The sequence below is a fragment of the Amblyomma mixtum genome, chromosome 4, assembly GCF_055824585.1.
Source record: "Amblyomma mixtum isolate Tamu chromosome 4, ASM5582458v1, whole genome shotgun sequence".
Taxonomy (NCBI): Eukaryota; Metazoa; Arthropoda; class Arachnida; order Ixodida; family Ixodidae; genus Amblyomma; species Amblyomma mixtum.
The window spans coordinates 145,786,996-145,809,764 of NC_143015.1; the positions used below are offsets into that span (position 1 = coordinate 145,786,996).

The 22,769-nt window shown below is 48.6% G+C and overlaps 2 pseudogenes; one reads left to right on the forward strand and one right to left on the reverse strand.

Annotated features, from left to right (window-relative positions):
* Positions 1-7,819: 7,819 nt before the first annotated feature.
* On the reverse strand, positions 7,820-11,056 carry LOC149348657 (uncharacterized; annotated as a pseudogene).
* Positions 11,057-17,768: 6,712 nt separating this feature from the next.
* Positions 17,769-18,293, forward strand: LOC149348658 (uncharacterized; annotated as a pseudogene).
* Positions 18,294-22,769: the final 4,476 nt, after the last annotated feature.

Below are 22,769 nucleotides of genomic sequence, written 5' to 3' on the forward strand. Positions count from 1 at the left end.
CTCGGCTGAAGAGTCAGCAACTGAAATATTCCAGAGGATTTATGCTGGAGACACTACAGAGAACACTGAATCACCACCACCACTTCCAGATTACACATCCTCCAGTGTGCCCATCTGCAGCTCACAGTTGGCTGCATCCTGCAGTCCCCAGTTGATAGAGACAACTCCAACAACAACTGCTACAACCTACAGCAGCGGAACTGCTGAGCGCGAAAAGCGAGGGAAGTGAACAGCTACATTCACCAAAAGAAGAGTAGTCACTGTGGCTAGTTGGTACGAGGGGGTACCCAAAAGAAACCGGACTAAATTTTTTGGTCGACAAAGATTCTGTGGTACCGCGTTTTGCCACTAGGAGCGCATAGAACGAACATTCCAGAGTCAGTAAGCCGAGGCCGTTGTTGAAGGAGGTCAGACTAGTTTAGGCAGAGCTTTAGAGTGACGACTGTTTTCTGTGAACGTCGTTTTTGCAATGGCTGATTTTCGTGAACAGCGTGCGCCGGTGAAATTCTGATTTTTGCTCGGAAAAAGTTGAATGGAAACTCTTGAAATATTAAGAAAGACGTACAAGGACGATGCTATGGGGACAACTCAAATGTTCCTGAATCGAATCTTGAATCAAAGCAACAATCATGCCAATGGAAAACTTCAAATTCACCTCGCCTCAAGAAAGCTCGTCAGGTGAAACCAAACCTGAAAACAATGCTGATTTGTTTTTTCGACGTGAGAGGAGTCGTCCATTGAGAATTTGTTCCGGAGGGTCAGAGTTAGCCAGGCCTTCTACTTGGATGTTTTGAAAAGATTGGGCAACAGTGTGCGGTGGAAGCGGCCAGATTTGTGGTGGTCGGGTGACTGTTTTTTCCACCATGGCAATGCCCCTGCTCACACAGCCCTGTCTCTACGACAATTTTGGACCAAAAATGGCATGACCCCTATTCCTCAACCCTCATACTCTCCCGACCTTGCCCCGTGGTACTTTCTTTGTTTCCTAGAATGAAAAAAAAGGTGAATGGAAAGCGTTTCGCTGATGTTGCTGAGGCGAAGAAAAAAAACGACGGAGGCACTGTCAAGCATCACAAAAGATGGATTTAAAAAATGTTTTGAAAAATGGAATGAAAGATTCGACAAGCGTATCACTGCAAGTGGGGAATACTTTGAAGGAGATTGACGGTCTGTGCTTAAAATGTGAACAAATAAGTTCAAACAAAAATAAGTCCGGTTTCTTTTGGGTACCCCCTCGTATATCATCATGCTGTGTTTTTTTAGCGCAACCCAGTATAGAGTGCAACTCAGATATTCATTCCTTAATGCATGGTTTGAGAGTCAGTAGCACGAAAAAGACGCAAGCCTTTCCTTTCCTCAACTTCCTTCCTTTCTTGTTGCTCCCCAATATACAGTGCAATTCAGGTGTTTACCCCTAGCATGCTTCAATATGGGCTCCGGGAAGCGTCTTCAGATGGTGTAGTGGCTAGAGCGCTCGTCTTAAAACACGAGCATCTGTGGTTGGATTGAACAACAGGAGTGTTTATTTTTTTTTACCGTCAAACTGGGCATGCTTCCTCATGCTAGATACAAGCTAAAGAGCTGCTTTACCCAAGAAAGATAAAATTTTCATGAATACATTATGCTCGTAAGGACAATGCAAACAAATTCTGAACTGTGACATTTCAACACATATTAAGATACTTATCTTGTATTTGTTCTTTGAGCGATTTGCAACAAGTGATCCCCTCACATTGTTTATGCAGATATGTACAGTCAAGCACTTGTAAAATACAGGTCACATTAGTGCAGACTTTTCCTACTGCAGTGAGCGTGATATGTTTCACCATGCAGCAGTGGAAATGTCCTCTATGTAGGACAAACAATTGAATGGACAGATTGATAGTGCAGTCAAGTTTAAAAGGCTCCCCTGAGCACGGTTTATAAACACACATTTGTGAAGGCATCATCTTGGACTTCATCCCCTTAAAGATTCACGCATACATGGAGTGCCTTTATGTGAATGAGAAAATGTGTCTGGTAGTAGGCAAAGACAACTTTATTCTTGGGATATTATGTTTGCAAGTGAAAGCAGAGACCTCCTAGGGAAAATTAAATATGAGAACTACCACTGCCTTCATATTTTACTTGCAGGTACCAAGAGGCGACAGCCAGACAATCTGGTTTTTTTCGAAAAAAGACTTCACCACGAAAAAAATGCGCGCGGAAAAGAATGGGCACTTGAAGAGAAGCGTCTCAGCCTTGAGCAGGAGCGCCTAGCTATAGAGAGGCTCAAGGTTGAGCAAAGAAGGGGCGAGTGGGAGGCAGAACAGGAGGAGAAGATCGAAGAGCGGCGACTTAGACAACAAGAAGCTGCCAATCGGCAAAGGCTCCTCGAGATGGAGCTCCAAGAGAAAGCCCAAGAAAGGGAGCTACGGGCACAGGAGGCTGCTGCGCTCCGACAGCAACGAGAAAGTGAACAACGGGCCCGTGCAGAGAAACGCCAGCTATTTTTAGCTCAGCAACAAGCTCTGCTCGGCCTAGTAGAACAACTGTTAAAAAAATAAAGTTTAATTTATATGCATCTTGAAAACATTTCACTGTTAAAATTTTTGTGTATTTATCATCGCTGACTTTCACACTGACATATAATGAACACATGAAAGAACCTATTTTAATAACTGTGCAAAGGTGCACATTGGAAGCACAGGTCGGTGGTCATTAATCAAAGAGCATCGTGACAGGCCTACTCCCAGGAGTCACGAGTCAGGGGCAGGCTCTGAACCATATCAGGGAAAGAAAGGGGAGAATCCTATTGTTGTCTGCATAGCCGTATTGCATGCGTAGGTTACAAAACGAAGTACTTTGTCCCAGTTTTGAGTGGGCGTTATCAACATACATGGTGAGCCTGTCACCGAGTGTGCGGTTGAACCGCTCAATAATGCCGTTGGTTTGGAGGTGATAGGCGCTGGTACCACGATGAACGATTTGGCATTCCTTTAGTAGCGCCTCGACGGCTTCCGATAGAAAAACACGGCCGTGGTCACTCAGCAGTTCTTTCGGGGAGCCGTGAAGAACAACAACACGGTGGAGGATGACAGAAGCAACACCCTTTGTGGTGGCAGATTGGAGAAGCGACATTTTTAAGTAGCGGGTGAGGTGGTCAACGGCCACGATGACCCAGCGGGTGTTAGCTTAACTGGTTGGAAGTGGACCGCACAGCCACTTCCGCTTGAACGGCTGCCTGTCGTTCCCATTACAGTTGTAATATTTGAAGAGGTCAGTCTTGTTAAATGTAGTACCACCACACACACCATATTTGTTATTGTAGGATGGGGGTTGGTTAAAGCACTGGGACCTCAGGAGCAGGGCGGCAACAGTCCGTGGTCGGCAAAGGCGAGAACACAGCACGCGCAGCGATGGCAATGCCGCCGCTAAGCAGAACGGTCGTCTTCGTCTTCACAATTGCCCCCCGGGGAAAAGGGGAGCCAACCTGGCGACTTAGGGCGCGGGCAGAATGGCTGGGTTGCAGAATGGCTTGAAGCACTGGACGTGAACAGTCTCGCGTCCACGGCAGCGGCGATCAGAAGACGGCACGAGAGGTTCAACTGTGTAATTAACTGGAGATGTACGCTCCAGGACACGATATGGGCCATGGTATTTGGCGAGAAATTTTAACGACAGGCCAGGAGTATTTGTCGGAACCCAGAGCCACACCAGGGAGCCATTGGGGAAGTGTGGCATTGTTTGATTGAGGTCGTGGCGGGATTTCTCTCTGCACTGGTTGTCAGTTGTGAGAGCACGGGCGATGCGGCGACAGTCTTCGGCGTGCTGGGCGGCTTCAGATAGAGGCGTATAGTCGGAAGCGTCGGGTTGGTACGGCAGAATGGTGTCGATGGTAGCAGAAGGATGACGGCCGTAAAGAAGAAAGAAAGGAGAGAAGCCAGTAGTGGACTGCGTTGCGGTATTGTACGCATAGGCTACATACGGAAGCACAAGATCCCAGTTAGACTTGTTTGAAGAGACGTACATAGATAACATGTCACCGAGGGTACGGTTAAAGCGCTCGGTGAGACCGTTGGTTTGTGGATGATATGCGGAGGTGGTGCGATGAATTATATTGCACTTGGTGAGCAGTGCCTTCACCACATCGGATAAGAAGGCGCGTGCTCTGTCGCTCAGCAATTCGCGAGGGGCGCCATGACGAAGGATGAATCGGTTTAAAATCGGTAAATTCATATAAGCCGTCACGTGTAGCAAAGCTGTCTTGGGGCGATCGGCCTCTTCCATGGGTACCTGCCAGTACCCGGAACGTAAATCTAAAGAGGAAAATATTTCGGCACCTTGCAAGCAGTCTAGCGCGTCATCGATGCGTGGCAGGGGATATACGTCCTTGCGCGTAATCTTGTTTAGGCGGCGGTAGTCTACAAAGAAACGGATGGAGCCGTCTTTCTTTTTGACAAGCACAACTGGTGAAGCCCATGGACTGTTTGAGGGTTTAATTACGCCGCTCTTGAGCATTTGGTCGACTTGATCTTCAATAACTTGGCGCTCGGGTGCCGACACACGATAGGGGCGCTGCCGTAGAGGAGCGTGGTCACCTGTGTCTATGCGATGTGTGACAGTCGAAGTTTGGCCCAGTGAGCTGTGATGACAGGAGGCGCGGAACTGGTGGAGCAAGTCAAGAAGCTGCGTGCGCTGCGGCGGAGGAAGATCTGCGTCGACGGAGCGGAGAAATAGTTCGGTAGATGAAGGAGTGGGTGTAGAAGATGGTGGGCTGAGTGCAGCGAGACTGATGTGCAATGAACCGGCAGTCTCCTCATGGGTTAGAATAGACGCAACAGGTTGGACACTGCTGACACATTCGCCACGGCACAAAGCACTAGGGTAGGGAAGCGGGTTACAGACCCACAGTACAGAAAGGCCATCAGAAATATTCAATACAGTGTAAGGCAGAGGAAGGCACTTGCGCCGGAGAAAAGTATGGGCTGGCGTGAAAAGAACAGTGTCATCACAGGAAGGGGCACAAGAGAGGCACACAAGGACGGAAGAGCATGGAGGCAGGTCGATGTCTTCGGTGACGAGGGCTTTAATAGATGGCGGTGAAGGAGCAGCGTCCGGCGGGGATTGGGGCAGAGCACAGAACCCGACTTCAGCACGAGCGCAATCGATGACAGCGGCATGAAGAGACAGAAAATCCCAGCCCAAAATAACAGAGTGAGAACAACACGGCAGTACGACGAACTCGATCGTGTAGAGGACATCCTGAATTAAAACTCGAGCGGTGCAAGCTGCCGACGGCTTGATGTGCTGAGCGCTGGCCGTGCGCAGCGAGAGACCGGCAATTGGCGTCTTAACTTTCTTCAAGCGGCGACAAAGGTTTGCGTCTATTACTGAAATTGCGGCGCCAGTGTCTACAAGGGCCATGACAGAAATTCCCTCGACCGAAACGTCAATAAGGTTCGCAGGGGACAGCTGAGGTCTTTGGTAGTTCGACGAGGACGCAGTTCTTGCCTCAGGAACTGCGACATCTAGTTTTCCTCTTGAGAATTACTTGGGCGGCGACGCATCAGAGAAATGGAGCGTCGTCGCGGCGAAGGGGAATGGCGGTCGGTAATCGCTGAACGGTCGGGGGAGAAAGGACGAGTGGACGCACGGGGCTCAGCAGACGCGGAGTACTGACGCGCTGGAGGCCAGTACCTGACCGGCGGTGCCGAAACTGGGAGACGGCGACGACAATGGCGGGCTACGTGGCCAGGCAATCCGCAAGTGTAGCAAATAGGCCGGTTATCCGTCGTGCGCCAAGGATCTTGGTCTCGTGGAGATAGTCGCAGATAAGGTGCCGGCGCTTGTACGGGCACTGACATTATAGGGTGCGTAGGCGGCCGAGGTTGTGCGACGACTTCAGCGTAAGTCATTGGACGGGCGACAGGTTTTGGGGCGACGTTGGCATAATTCAGAGCGGTGGGCGACTTGGTCTTGGGGCGGCGTCAGCGTACGCCAGCGGAGCTGCGACAGGTGATGGTGAATGCGCTGACGGAAGCACCTCAGCAACCTGCTCTCGAATAGCATGTTGGAGGCACTGGGACCTCAGGAGCAGGGCGGCAACAGTCCGTGGTCGGCGAAGGCGAGAACACAGCACGCGCAGCGATGGCAATGCCAGCGCTAAGCAGAACGGTCGTCTTCGTCTTCACAGTTATTAATAACAATAAATGAGCAAGTGCAAATGCATGTTCAAAATGAGTGTTCTGACGTGCAGACAAGAGTAGGGAAGTTAAGGAACTCGTCAAGATACAATTGCAAAGAAATGCACTCTGATACGGTGGCAAGCAAATGTGTTTTGTTATTACTATTGTTGCTAATGAGAGGAAATGATTGATGTCACGAGTTTAGGGAGTGGTAATTCGCTATAAACAAAGTAAAGTAAAAGCAACCATGCCGCCCTCTGAAGGCAGAGTTCTAGAGGCCCGTGTGCTGTGCGATGTCAGTGCACGTTAAAGAACCCCAGGTGGTCGAAATTTCAGGAGCCCTCCACTACGGCGTCCCTCATAGCCTGAGGTGCTTTGGGACGTTAAACCCCCATAAACCAAACCAAACCAACCATGCCGCCAAGTGAGAATAAACCCACGACCTCTTCTACTTTGTTTAAAGCTAATTACCACTTGCTAGACATGAGAGATGAATTATTTCACCTCTTTAATGAAACTGCGACGTTAATGCCTCAGGAAGTCTAGTGCTTACTATTACTTCTAGCACTTGGACAAGAATCTATCTGTTACATTAAAAGACTTTCAACCTGTTACACTGCAATGAAAAAAAAGGCAGCAAAAGCTGACTACAGAGAAAATGCTCTATCTGTTACATTAAAAGAGTACATAATTAAATTCTAAGGCGCCAAACCATACGCACACACACACACAGGAGAAGAAAGAAAGACGAGACAGAGCGCCACTCACAACTGATTTAATGTGCAGAAAGACAGGTACATATATGTCACTGTCGGCGCATGCGCAAGGAAGACATTCAGCTTCGTGAGGATAAGCAGCGATCAAAAAACGCTTTTTCAGCCTTATACAGGTTTATCGACTTTTCGCTGACGCACAAGTTGCCCCTCTTTTCGATATGGAATGCTTCTATCAGTTCTCTGGCTTTTGTCACACTACTCTTTGCCAAAATCCGCACATACGAAAAGCATGGCTCACAAGTGCGCGACGGGCAGGTTCTGATGTGCATGGGTAAATGGGGGCCATCTTCATTTTGTTCTACATTTCTTTGGTGTTCTCTGATCCGCTCATTGACACATCGCCCGGTTTGTCCGATGTAGGAACTGCCGCAGGAGAGGGGAACTTCGTACACAACCCCTACCGCACATTTCGTGAACGGTCGCCCATGCCTGGTACCGCAGCCACTTTCTTTTACTTTTTCTTTTCATTTTGGCAAAGAGTAATGTGACAAAAGCCAGAGAACTGATAGAAGCATTCCATATCGAAAAGAGGGGCAACTTGTGCGTCAGCGAAAAGTCGATAAACCTGTATAAGGCTGAAAAAGCGTTTTTTGATCGCTGCTTATCCTCACGAAGCTGAATGTCTTCTTTGCGCATGCGCCGACAGCGACATATATGTACGTGTCTTTCTGCACATTAATTCAGTTGTGAGTGGCGCTCTGTCTCGTCTTTCTTTCTTCTCCTGTGTGTGTGTGTGCGTATGGTTTGGCGCCTTTGAATTTAATTATGAATACTACCAACTAGCCCAACAACAAGTTCTTCTAAAAGAGTACACTTTCAACCTGTTACACTGCAATGAAAAAAAAAGGCAGCAAAAGTTGACCACAGAGAAAGTGCTCAGGTCTCTGGCCTTAGATATGCATGCAGAGATGGTGGCCGCAAACCAAAGAACATGCTCACTTGGCTCCCATAAAGGCATGTGTGACAGTTTGTCAGAATGGTTGCAACCTTGTACATTTGCGGTACATTCTGAAGCAACTATTTTTGATTTTTCTTATAATCAAGAAAGGCAAACAAGCCTATTGTCTTTCCGAATCCCCACACCACAGCCTGCCGAACAGTGCTCATTCCTCGGTTGAATGCCTGTTGCTGCTGGCTTAGTGTGGCGCCGCCATATGGCCGCATGAGGAGGGGACGCAAGGGATAGGCGGGATCACCATAAATCGTGAAGGTGGAGCCTTGCACCTAAATCCACGAGCTTTTCGTAGAGGCCACTGTCACGAAGGATGCCTGAAAAATATGGTAACTAATATGAAGACATATGTGAGGAATATAAGAATAAACTTCTTAACTGTGAAACTAGCACATTCAGTAAAATAAAATTTAACTAACGAAGAATGTTACTGAGTGCTATTTGTAGACTTTTATCTACTAGGGTAGGTGCCTAATATGGAACAAAACGTACTATGTCTTGCCATGTTATAGCAAACATGCAGCACAAAAAAAGAACATATTAAAAGAAGGAAGGGGGCACATAATACAACATGCACATAAGAGGATTATCTCAAGTGCACCCATGCCATACTTCCCGTATAAAACTGGCACAAGACTTCCTTTTAAACTCGGTACCTCAATGCTACTTAGATATGGAACTCAAAAAGCACTTATGACTACACAGACAACAGTCTTCGGCGCTGTAGAAACCACAGGTGATATTTTTTTGAAAATTTTTCTGGTAAATTTGAAGAAATTGACGTTTCATTCTCATTGTAAAAACTGATAACTAATAATAATGTAAAACAAAAGAATAACCACATGCCAGCAGTGCAAATCGAACTCAAAATGTCTGAAGTATGCATCTGGTGGCCTTACTAACTGAGCTATGGTGATGGCTGCCTTTCCTTCCCTTCAAAAAGCATTGGTTTCTTTTTGCTTATAGTCCATTTAGGGCTATAAAATATGACACAGCGAAGAAAACAACAACGAAGACACGACAGGGCACTATTTCCTGTCGTCCTAGGTGAACAAGAAGCATGTGTTTTTTACTTCCCGATCAAATACATGCAAAAGCACACAACTCTGCTTAGTACCACGCCCCATTCATAATGCATCTCTTAGCCCTTATATACTTTGCTTAGTACCACGCCCCATTCAGAATGCATATCTTAGCCCTTATATAAAGAAAGCGGAGAAAGGCGCGAGTGTTTAATTTTCTACCTTTGCTGACATGACATTATCTGATAGCTTTTAGTCTTTGCCGCAAAATTATTCACTGCAATGAATGCCTAATATATACTGGTCTCAGTGACACTCTCCAACAACAAATAGATGTTTTCACAACCTGTGCAAGACTGCTTAATAGTTATACACCTACAATGTAGTTGCTCTAGTGTACTGTATGTTTCCCTGGGAAAACAAATGTGCAAGCCGATGTGAATAGTTTCTACTTTTTACATATAGTGAACTCTTCGCATTGCCCAAGTAATGTTGAAAGCGTACAATGTTTCAGATATCCTTTCTTTATCGCTTTGAATTATGCATACAGCCCTAGTTACAATAAGAATGAGGTCAAGCAGCATGAAGCAATTTTGCACCAGCACTCTTGGTCTCTGACAGCGCTAGGGCTGGAAAACAACATGACATCAGGCTCTACTGTCATGACAATGATAAGTCAGATGTCCTCGCAGTGGCACTGCTAGCCAGCCCGTAAATCACCCAATTCATGACTTTTTTTGCATGCAGAATCGGGGAAATCAAAGTACACAACTGACAATTTCCAAGTAAGCAGATCAGATAAATTGATTAAATTTGAAAATTCATGTCTGTTCTGGTACATATAGGATTCTGAACATATTTCGCAGTAATGAGTTTATTTCTGTTAAAGGTTTTCATATACCTAATCGTAGTATTTTTGCATTATTTTTATTCCAAATTGCAAAAATTAATCACGTTTCACTCACCAGCATCATGTCTGTGACCAGGGTACGGCCCATCAAGCTCACATATGATGCCGTTAGCACACATTATGGCTTGGTATTTAACAACATGCAGCCTTTTATGTCCAGAGAAATAGATCCTCTGGTTTGTTGTCGGCCTACAAATAGGCCTGGCCGTGCCGTCCACAAATCCCCAACAGTTGGAAAGGGGGGCACCCCTGCGATGAACAGCCTGCAACAAAACAAGCACATTTCTATTTTGGTTTTTCTTTTTATATACCGTATTTCATTTATTTCCATGTACTGAGCACATAACCTGCCCTTGCTATAACTCATGCCCGTAACTTTGAACTCCAGAAAAAAAAACCTGTCCTCAAGCTAGAAAGCTGCGGAGGGCCCTTGAGCGCACTTCAAAGTTCACACGGTTCCGTTTTCAACGGGCTCAGCAGGCGCAGGTGCTTTATTTTTTTAGGAACACCCACGTAACCACAGCCGCGAGGCGCGGGAGGCCCGTTACCCGCACCGCTCGTTTTCTTGTTTCTCTTTATCACAGCGCCCCAGCACACAGGCGCGCACGGTTGTTGTTTTTCTCCTTTTTTGTTATCATGAAATGCGCAGTCGGGAAGGACCGCAAGAGGGGAGCAGCGGTTTTAACAATGGGAGGTCGATATCTCTTCCGCTTCGTACAGGATTCGCGTATTGCTTGATGTGTACGTACCTCGGAAAAACGCGCCAAGTCGGCGAGCTGCAACCACTGGTGCACCCGAAGATTCAGGAGGTGGCCAAACGTTGTCTCATTGTGGCCGAAAAGAGTTGACACAATGCTCGACATTGCCGAGCAGTGGCGGCCGAAAATCGGCTCCAAATCCCACCACCTATTAGGGTAGGCCAGTCGGCGGAGAGCCATTAGAAGGGCTTCATCGCCGGAAACTCTGACGCCTTGGCTGCTCTCGATGGCTTCAGGTATGAGCAAAGCTGTCTTAAAGTTATCGAGATGCTCCTTCTCAAAACGAAACATTCGTCGGAATGTCTCCTCTTCCAAGGCGCCGACGTTGAGGAGCCCGTTACTGGAGAAGTAGCATCGGGTCGCTGGTTCCCGACACCCGAGAAAAAGATCTTCCAAGTCGCTCCAACTTAAATCCAGGTAGAGCAACTGGTCGCAAAGCAAGCTTGCTTGCGCTCGGCTTAACCTTGGCATCGTTTCCGAAGAACAAAAACTGCGTTTCGGAAAGACGGCAACGCGCGAAAGCGAGCGCGAGCTTGGATGATGATGGTCACTTTTGACTACAAAGTTGACTTAAGAAAAGAAAAATGTATTAACTATTTTAATTACGTACTGTTTCATTTCTAAATTGATTGGAATGTTATTATACCACTGTTTTGTAAACAAAAACGTTTTGAATAAAATATATTTTTCTACTACCTTTTCTTTTTTGCCGTCATGGCGCTGCGTGCAGACGACGCTATGCGACCCAACGTTCTTAGACAGTTTCAGTTTCGCAGCTCCGCTAGGAAGGTGGCTAAAGTGGCGGTCACGGGAACTAGTGGCGCTGCAGTCGAGCTTTTCTACATCGTCTGCTGTCGCGGGAGTTTCACTCGCTGCAGTTACAACAGGCTAGTCAGATTTTCAAGCTGGTTTTTCGTGTGGTGGTGCTGTTAGTGTTGTTAAAACGTGTTTGTGGTGAAATATGTGCACTTGGTGACTTCAAGCGAGAGGTACTGTGAGCACGGATGCATTTACTCTACCGTCGAACAGTTACAAACAAAAGGCTTCAAATACAGACGGCAGCGTCTCCGCTCGCGGCCGAAGGCTCTCTCCCCGACTCGGCACTTCGAGAGGGAACGCGCGGAGACAGTCAGGGTTGCCAGGCCACTTATGAGTTTGGCTGTTCTAGGCGGTGAGTGGCTTGCACCTCACATCCCACCCCGCCTGCAAGTCCAAGTCCTCTTGGACAGGAACATTAGTCTACTTTGGCAAAGTCGTAGTCAAGCAGTCGCCTGGGTGGTGCACGGTGACGCTGAGGTCGCTGACTCGCTGAACCAGTTGGCTGATCCGGCTCATTGGTCATAGGTGGCATTTGCTCGGCATTGTCTTCGTCAGGACTCGGGATAGGTTGCACGGCTTCGCATGTGGGCTCCACTAGCACTGGGTCGAGTTTGGAGACCCACAGTGCCTGATCATTGTTGCATAGTTTTTGGAGGACGGTCACAAGTGTGGCATTGACACGTTCCACCAGTCCGTTGCTAGCTGCCCTGTAAGCTACTGCGAAGTGTATGTTCACACCATGCGTATGCATGAAGTTCTTGAACAGGTGTGATTCAAATGACTTGGCATGGTCACACAAACAATGGTCAGGAGCACCGAACCTGTAAAACACTGAGTGGAGATGTTTCAAGGCATCTTTTGTAGAGGTTATAGGCACAGCAGTTTCATTGTGGAAGTGTCCCAGTATAGGTGCTGTTGTAAGTGCGGCACGAAAGGCTTCAAAGGCTTGTTGACACTCAACTGTCCACTCGAAGTCAGCCTTTCGGATGACAGCTTGCAGAGGTGCGGCAACTTTCGAGAAGTTCGGGATGAAGCGGCTCTTTTTGTCTTTCTGCGTCACGACAATGGCAGGAAATCCCCAAGGTCTAGATGAAGAACGGATGATGTCATTTTGAAGAAGAGATGTTGTTTGGGTTTCGAGGAACTTCCGATCACTGGCTGTGTAGCGGTATGGTTGCCGTGCATAAGGCTTTGCATCCGGCAGTAAGTTGATCTCGTGCTCGATGCCTTCATAAAGGCCAATGTCATCAGGACTGGTAGCGAAGAGACGTGAGTGGCGGTGCACTATTTGCTTCACTGCTGGCTGTTCTTCGGGCTTGAGTTGGGTCCCGATGATGATATCAGGGAAACTGTTGGGCGTGGATGAACATGGCTCAGAAGGAAATACGCTGCATGAGGCTGGCTGGGCTGGGCTCTTGTAGTCTGCTGGCTGAGTTTGAGACTGGGCTGCCTTGTTGAGCTTGCTCCACACGGGCTCGTGTTCGTCTGGTTCAAAATCCACTTGTAGGGGTTCGCTGGTGGTATGCGGTGGGTCAAAGCGAGACAAAGTTGATGTTTTAAGTATCACTGCATTGGACATACGCGGTAACAGTTCCTCTTTGCACAGCACGACAGTGTTTGTAGAGGGCTGGCAGATAACAGGAAGGTGTGGTGGTCTGAAATGAAGTTCCGCTTGAGCAGCATAAAACCAGTCCTCTCCCAGGATAAGGGGAAGGGCATTTCTCTGAAGGACTGCTGCTTCCACAATTGCAGAGAGGGGGCCTACGCTGATTCGCAAGAAGACAGATCCCTGAGGCACGACGGAGGCTCCTCCTACGACGAGAAGGGGTGGCTTTGTCCACGGCTCTATGCTGAGGTTTTCAGCTAGGCTGGCAGCGAGGATAGTGACGTTGGAACCACTGTCTGGGAAGTCATTGATCTCTCCAAGGCCCTTGACGTGAGCAGTGATAACCGCACACCTGAGCATGGATCCAAGCAAAGGGTCCTCAGTGCGGCCAACACAAGCTGTTGGCGTTTTAGGGATTGTTTGCGTCTTGTCTCGGGAGGGCTGTCCTTTCTCAGTGCAGTTGCTAGCCAGATGGCCCTTTTCCTGGCAGCTATAACATACTGCTTCGCTTAGGTCTTGCCCTCGTCTGTAGGCAGGTGCACCATACTTGGAATAGATTGCCTCGTACCGATGTTCTTGGTCAGCAGGTGGCAGGTTGGATATTCTTGAGGGCGGCAGCCTTGCACGGTTTGGTTGCTGGTAGGTGCTATTTATAGGTTGGGAAGGCTGGCGGATGTCTGCAGTGCTCTCGGTCGTGGCTGTAGCACTGGAGGTGACAGGACGCGGCTGTCGACTTGAAATTGGCGCGGATGGCTTTGTCAGTCTAGTCATGCGAGAGTGGTCCATGGCACGATCAACTTCTGAAGCGATGCTGACGAAATCCTGGACAGTCTTCGGGCGTTGAACGACGATCGCTGTAGCCACTTGCTCATCACGGATGCCCTGAATTAAATATTCGATGCGCTCTTTGTCAGTCAATGAAAGCGGGCACCTTCCAATTATCTTGAGCTTGGCGAAAGTATAGGTAACCAGGCTCTCACCGGGGCTTTGCTCACGCGCACCGACAAGTTCCTGCCACTGTATAAGCGACAGTCGCTCGCCGAACTGCGCTATAAGCGCTTCCTTCCACTCTGACCAAGTTTTTAGCTGGTGGCCAGTGATTTCCTTCCAGTCAGCGGCTGGGCCACGAAGTTTTGAGAGGGCGATGGCTAGCAGGGTAGCGGGTTCCCAAGAGGCAAGCTGTTGGGTGCGCTCGAGATCGTCTATCCATCGGGTTACGGATAACCCTCCGTCGCCACTGAACGTCGGAAGCGTTGATGACAAGTCCGGCAAAGTTGTTACGTGCACTGCTCTCGTAGAGGCTTGTGACAGTGACAAAGCTAGTTGATTTTGAAGGTAGGCGGTCAAAATCTGCATATTCTGTACGGGGTCGGCGCTGAACACTGGCATAGGCTGGAAAAACTGGTCACCTTGAGTTGGAGCGGGCTGCGTCTCGGTGACTGATCCAGTTGTTTCCGGTAGCAGGACTCGTTTTGCGGCAGTGTCAGCAAGGATGCGAGAAATAAGTTCGTCCTTGGAACCAGTATTGTCCAAATTACGTTGCGATAGTTCATCTCGCAAGAAGTCCATTCTAAAACCAGCGAGGTCCGAGGCGGTGGCTTCCTCCCAGTTTATGAGCGGCATGGCGGCGGCGGCGGCGGTGAGACGGGCGTTGGGCTTTGGCTGCTGGTGCTCGACACACGTTGACTCTGGCTTTCGGTGAAGTGGCTTGCGGCTTCGAATGGGCGGGCTACACCGAGGTTCGGGACGTCGACTGCGCCATATGTGAGCACGGATGCATTTACTCTACCGTCGAACAGTTACAAACAAAAGGCTTCAAATACAGACGGCAGCGTCTCCGCTCGCGGCCGAAGGCTCTCTCCCCGACTCGGCACTTCGAGAGGGAACGCGCGGAGACAGTCAGGGTTGCCAGGCCACTTATGAGTTTGGCTGTTCTAGGCGGTGAGTGGCTTGCACCTCACAGTACACATGCCATCCTGCTTTGCGCCCGGCTGCACAAGTGGCAACAGAAACGATGCCACCGGTCATCATTTTTTCCAACCGCCTCGCGATGCAAGCGAATTTAAAAGGTGGGAGCAGATGTTGCATCGCAAGGATAGACGGCTCTCTCACACGTCTAAGATATGTGAGCGTCATTTTGAGCATGATGATATTATCAAGGACTACAAGCACGTTGTGAATGGGCAAGAGGTCCGAATTCCCCGCGGGAACTGGACGCTAGTGCCCGGTGCCATCCCTCGACTCTTTCCCGGCCTGCCAGACCGATTCTCAAAGCCGAAAATTGTGGAATTTAGACGGAAGTCATCAAAAATTCGTGCTGTCATGCAGACTGATAAGTGTGAAGATCCGTGCAGCGACAGTACGTCCTCAGGAGAGCCTTGCGTAGAGGCAGTCAGGCCGAATGAGCTGATGCCTCTTTCCCGCTCAGCGGAAACCAGCGCTACGTCGACTGCACTGACGATTGGTGACCTGGCGACTGCGACTCTACCATCTACTGAGTGGCATCATGAATCAATAGAGGACGAAATAACTGGGAAGGTGTGCGCAGTTTTCTACTGCAGAAAGCTAGCGGCAAGCCGTCTAGTCATTCCCAAGGCTGTTGTCGTAGAAGAAGATGGTAGCTGCTTCGTGAACGGCTACAACAAGCTGCACAGGCAGCTGATCAAAACTGTAGCTTCTGTTACGGACCTTGAGAACATTCTGCTGGAAACAGATGCCTTAAATATCTGTGCAGGAGTAAACACAAATCTTGATGAACAGCTGACGAAGTCGGAAGCTCTTCATCACAAACACTGTTATGTTTTTTCGAAGCAGGTAATCTGTGCGCGTTGCTTGCGTTTGAGAAGACAGTTTCGAGCGAGGAAGAAAACGGCAGCACCTAAGAAGGGCCAGAAGCTGCAGAACTTGAAGAGGAAAGCTTTTCGAGCAACTGCCGCGCGGGAGAAGAAACAGAGCGAGGTTGTGGCACTGAAAGCAGCGCTCTCAAAGCTTACAGATCAAGGAATTGGTTGGTTTGGTTAATGGGGTTTAACGTCCCAAAGCGACTAAGGCTATGAGAGACGCCGTAGTGGAGGGCTCCGGAAATTTCGACCACCTGGGGTTCTTTAACGTGCACTGACATCGCACAGTACACGGGCCTCTAGAATTTCTCCTCCAAAGAAATTCCAGCCGCCGCGGCCGGGATCGAACCCACGTCTTTCGGGTCAGTAGCCGAGCACCATAGCCACTGAGCCACCGCGGCGGCCAGATCAAGGAATTGAAACAGCACTGGTTGATCTCCCACCTTTGCAGCGCCTGGCGTTCATGACAGCATTAAAGCAGCTGAAATCAAAGTCATCATGTGGCATGCGCTACAATGCTGAGTGGTTGCTAAAGTGTTTAATGCTGAGGACAGCCAGCCCACGAGCTTACAGGCTTATTTATGACATGAAGATGATGCCACTTCCCTCCATGAGTCGTCTAACTCAAGTCCTTAAAGGCATACCTTGCAAGTTTGGGTTCAACTCCATTTGTTTGGAAGCAATAGAAAAGCAGTTAAGTGGGAGAATGGGTGGCCAAGGATTTGGCACTCTGATATTAGATGAAATAAAACTGCGCCAGGCGTACAACTTCAGCAAGTCGACATATAAGATTGACGGCTTCGTCGATTACGGTGACATTTCAGAAGGAAGCACAGAGCTTGCGGATCATGCTCTTGTTCTTATGTTTGTGCCTGTGCTTGAAAACTGGGTGCAACCTATTGCGACCTTTGCCACGAAAGGAGCTGCCCCTGGAAACATTCTGGCGCAACTTGTGTTGGAAGCAGTTATCCAACTGCACAAGTATGGAGCGACTGTCATATCGGTGGTCAGCGATGGTGCTGGAATTAATCGTTCAATGTGGCAGCACATGGGAATCAGTGGCAACGTTGCATCTCCTTGTCACAAGACTCAGCATCCTTGTCTACCTGAGGGGAAGTACCTCCATTTTATGTGTGACATTCATCACGTGGTCAAATGTGTGCGGAACCATCTGCTCAAGCACAGATATGGCCAGGTATGCTTGAAGTAACCCACTTGAATTAATAATATGTCAGCTGAAGTAGAGACACCAATTTTTTTCCGATTGAATGCTCTCTTTTTCTTCGGAATGGTGTGCAAGACACTAGTATACATGAGCCATAACATGGCATTCACCTACGCCAGCTTAATGATCTGTGATTGACTTTTCTTTTCTCCCATGCTGTTTGGTTTCGTTTGCAAAGCCGAACAAGCAGACGATTTGAGGTCACGTGAGTGATGCAAAAACCACGATATAATCGCTGATTATTTATTTTTTTCAAATAGCAAAAAATCAGGCTTGCGCAAAAGTTTATGTGAATTAATAGACGAAGGTAGCGACCATACTGCAGTTTTTCTATGCCTCGAGCACAAAACGTCTGTTACGTCACAGCCGTCGTTCGGCTGTTGAAACGAAAACCGAAACAGCATCTTGTTAGCGCAATCCACGCGGCTGTCCATGTTTTCTAATATGCAGCACATGCAGCGCAACATAACAAACAAATAACACACGAATAAAATTTGGTGTCACTGCTCTTTTAAGGTAATGAGATGAAAAATTGTATTTGCGACTTTTTTTTAAAACAATACTTCCAGGCTGGAGACTACAGTATTGACTTCAGTCACTATCAACTGCTCTTCGAGACGGAGAAGAAGAAACATCTAAAGGTCGTCTATAAACTGACGGCAGCTCATGTGCAACCGACGGTCCTGCATGAGAATGAATGTGCGGCTTGCTGTGCAGGTTAGCTACAAGGGGCACATGCACAAAAATGTATAAATTTCAACGATTTCAGTGTTGGGAGTGGTGTCATCAAACACTACTTTTCTTGCAGCTCTTCAGTCGGAGCACTGCCATTGGCCTGCAGGTCTACAGGGCAGAGGGTGTTGAAGGACTGGAACACACTGAGGGAACAGAGGCCTTCACGAGAAAAATGAACGATCTTTTCGATGCACTGAACGCAAAACACCCTGCGGAAGGGATCCGAGTGAACTCGCCAAAGATTCAGGTACTTTTTCTCAATGTGATGTCAGTGGGTGGGCTCTGAGTTGTTTCTTATCGTGATATACGCTTTTGCTTCTCAAGGGTTTGACTCAGTAATCATTGATTTCTTCGAGCAGGTCATCAAGGACTTCCTCCATCTGCTTGACGAAACAGAGCATAACCACCAACATCGAAACATGCTCCTGTTTGCTTCACAGCAAACGACAGAATCTCTACGAGTGGCCTTGCTGTCGGCTTTAGACATAATTGATGAGCTGCACAAAGCAGGTGTGCCTTATTTACTGACGGCCAAGCTGAACCAAGATCCCTTGGAGGTAACACGCGTGCATAATGATGAAACGTTGAACATAGCGCAATTTTCTTAAGTAGCAGCCTATAAGCGGCAGCCTGTTCGAAAGAAAAAAATTAGTTGTAAATGGTGAAATTACTAACAAACTTTTCGCCTGCTTTCTCTTTTTTTTTCAGAGATTCTTTGGCATTGTTCGCTCTTTCCATGGCGATGATGACCATCCCACGATCATACAGTTCAGCCAGATTTATAGGCTTTTGTTCCTGTTCACTCCTGTGAAGAATGCAGTGAAAGGGAACTGTTCTGGAGCTGCTGAAAGTGTCCTCGTGTCGCTGCATGACAGCCTCGGAGAAAAGGCAAAGGCTGCTGCGGAGCTCAGAAATGCTGTGGAAGAAAAACTATGCAAGAAGCTTCTTAGCATAAGCTCTTTTTCGAGTGAAAGTGATGACCTGGGCGACCATGGATACGAAAGAGCTGGACCAGAAGAAATGGTTATCTATTACTTAGCAGGATATGTGCATAAGAAGATAACTAAGGCAGTGCATTGTAAGGATTGCCAGGTCACACTGACGGCTGCTCCTGGACACGCCAGCCCAAGTGATGTTGTTCAGAGGCACTTGACTGACCTGAGGTCGTTCAAGCCAGGATGCCTACGCGAGCCGTCGCTGAGGCTGTACGCAGTCATAAAGAAGATAGAGAGCATTGTCCACAAAGCCTTTGAGAAACACGTTGTATTTGGCGACCTGTTCTGGGAGGTGCTAGACAAGCTTGAAGAGTCCTCTGTGCCTGCAGTCGGTTGTCATGCTCACTGCCAGGAAGTCACTCCTAAAGTGATCAAGTTTTACGTCATCATGAGGATGCACTTTTTTTCCAAGAAAATGAACTCTGAAATATTGGTAACTGCTCAAGGGCAGTCAGCGAGAAAGAGAGCAAAACTGCTTTAAGCACCCATTAATGGAACGCTTTTTACAAAGCAAGATTTTTTTTTTCTCTTTCCATGGCAGCGTTTGACATTTAAAATAGTTTTCTCCTCCAGAGATCGATAAATTGTTTTTAAAAATGGCGCAGTTTAACGAACGATGTGCCGTTAAAGAGCTGTACAATGAAATATTTAAACAAGTTTGTCTTACCTTATTCATATCTCGTTCAATTATTCGAACCTAATGAACACAAGAAACGGTAGATTATTTCATTGCACAGATTGGTGTGAAGTGCTATAACCGCCAGAAAGAACATAATATATACAATGACACACTCGAGAAAGTTGGGACTATAGACACCTAAAAGGCGAAGCGCGCCGATCGTGCGTGCCTCCTTCAGATATTGTTCGCCCCAACCCCATAGGTTGTACCCTTGTACCCTCCAAGCGGAACAGCTTTTCGACACGCACCGACAGCAGTTATGCCATATTCTTGTTTGGTCACGCCGGAAAAAAATAATTAACCTGCAGGTATGGGCGCGGCGCCACCCGCCTTTACGAGGATGTAGCAGACGACGCGCGAGATGTGTAGAAAAGCGCGACTGCAGCGCCGTTAGTTCCAGCGACGTCCACTATAGGCACGCCATCAAGCGGCGAGTATAGGGAGCTGCGAAACTGAAACTGTCTATGGATGGAAAAACTTTATTTTCGTCAGAGAGCATGTGTGGACGATTCCGTGTTAGATGGCCATCAACCCGTGGCTGACGGCGACCTGGGTGGCCCACTCCACGGCCCTGGTCTGGACGACCGGGTCTGAGCTGGCCAGCACGGCCTCCCACTGCTCGAGGGAAGGATCACGCATAATGTCCGCCGGTGGCGGTGCTATGCTACAGCTCCATAATACGTGGTCGTAGGTTGCCAATTCGTGACACCATTTGCACTCCGGCTGAATGTCCGGGTAGATTTTGCTCAACACGTATGGGTTGAAGAAACATCTGGTCTGCAATCGGCGCCAGACGCATTCCTGCGCCTTCACCAATTGCTTGTTCGGGGGTGGGTAAATCCTCCGGTTAAGTCTGAAATGAGTAGTAATGTCATGAAAGGATACCAGCCCATCTCTCGTGGACCTTCCCGGGACGTCCGGCTCACCTACTCGGCTGACGAAACCTCGAGCATTCATGTGAGCCGTCTCGTTCCCAGGGTTTCCAGAGTGTGCAGGTACCCAGACAATTTCCGCCTCTGTAATCCCTCGCTCCGTGGCCCGATTCAACAACCGCGCCGCTGTGACAGATATTCTGCCCCTCGCCAAATTTCGGATGGCTGTTTTTGAATCGCTGAAGATCAGGTCAGCATTACTACTAGTCATAGCTAGTGCTATTGCCGCTTCCTCTGCAGTTTCTGGGGAGCGGGTTTTGACTGATCCAGAGGCGATCAAGTGGCCCCGCCCGTCCACCATCGCAATTGCAAATGCATCCTTGTTCTTATACTCGGCGACATCTACATAGACTCCCCCGTTGTACTTCCCGTACTTAGCATGTAAAGCTTTGGCTCTTGCCTTCCTGCGGTCCTCGTGATGTATCGGATGCATGTTCTTGGGCAAAGGTTTTATGTACAAGCCCTTGTGCATTTCCCGCCTCACCTGAATTTTCGTGTCACCGGCTGGAACGTCAACTCCAATGCCGATCCTTTCCAATATGTCCCTCCCTGCTTTTGTTTTTGAAAGCCTACCGAGCTGCATAACCAAGTGCGCCTCCCGTATTTCTTCTAGGGTGTTGTGCACCCCTAATCCCAGCAGCCTTTCGGTAGACGCATTCTGAGGCAACCCAAGGGCCGCTTTATACGCCTGCCTAATCATAGCCTCCACCTTTCCTTTTTCCGCCGCGTCCAGCTTCAAATAAGGCGTCGCATACACTATTCTACTGAGCACAAATGCCTGCACTAGCTTACACAAGTCTTTTTCTTTAACACCACTCTTACGATTGGCGATTCTCCTGATTAGCCGCACGGTAGCATTGACCGTATTTTTAAGCCTTTGCAATGACTCGCTATTCTTCCTGTTAGTCTGCAGATACATACCCAGGATCCTGATCGTTTGGACCTCAGCGACCGGTACTCCCCCCACTCTCACCTCTAAAGGTGGTGGCGGCACATAGTGCCTCGCATGTATCCCTCTTGGTTTATCCCTCAGCACAAAAAGCTCGGACTTGGGCTGAGAACACGAGAGTCCTGCTTCCCCTGCTAGCTCCTCCACAATATCCACCGCCTGTTGTAGAGTTTCTTCCAACTGTGCGTCACTGCCTCTTGTTACCCATAGAGTAATGTCATCCGCATAAAATGTATGTTTAAGTCCCGATAACCCTTGCAGCCTGGGTGGTATCTTGATCAGGGAGAAATTAAATAGGAAGGGCGATAATACCGACCCTTGCGGTGTCCCCCTGCCCCCCAATGGGAAGGGATCCGATTTCATTTCTCCGACTACAATCTCCGCAGTCCTACCCTCCAGAAACGATCTGATGTACCGGAAGGTTCTACCCCCCGGTCCTATGTCCGATAGGTTCCTCAATATTGCCTCATGGGTAACATTGTCAAAGGCCTTAGTGAGGTCGAGCCCCAAGATAGCCTTGGTGCCCGTGCCGTACCCAGGATCAACCACGTCTGTTTTGAGCTGTAACATGACATCCTGCGTCGATAAATTAGCCCTGAAGCCAATCATTGTTTCAGGTATCAACTCATTGTCCTCTACATAACCCTGAAGCCTGTTCAGGACTACATGCTCCATCAATTTGGCCAAGCACGACGTTAGCGAGATGGGACGCAGATTCTTAATGCAGAGCTTCTTCCCTGCTTTAGGAATAAATGTAATCCTAGCATGCTTCCACTCTGGCGGAATCTCTGGCGGAATGGCAGGGTTGGAGGGGCAGGCCCACACCATGTGGTAGATGTCCGAAGACTTCTCCGCACAGTGCGGACAGCTGCCCGAGAAAGAAGGGTCGAAGTGTTTCAGAGCTGCCGGGCACAGCAAAGTATTAGTATACAGGCGGAGCAGAAGCCGCTCCTCCGCCTTTGACAGACCTTTACACGGGCGGGGATAAAGACCATGGCCAGATTGATAGAGTAAAACGATGTCTTTGAAGGAGTAAGCTGGAATAAATTCGAGTTCCTGATCGTCAGGGTCGGAGGGGAATGTCCGGTGAGAGAGCGCGCGGGCGGCGGCGTCAGCTGCCTCATTTCCCTCAAGGCCCATGTGAGCGGGAGCCCAAACGATACGCCGGTGCGCGGGGTCACCGGTGTAGACGCTGTTTTGAAGAATGCGGTAGGCTAGATACGGTACCCAGCCCTGCTCGACGTTCCGACATGCCCCTCGCGAGTCGGAAATAATTGTTTTTGAATTGGAATCAGATGCAGCCAACGCAATGGCGACCTCCTCCGCGTGTGTTATGTCACGGGCGCGGAAAGTAAGGCCGTTCACTGTTTTGGATTGGTGGACGACTGCGGCTGTGTACCATCC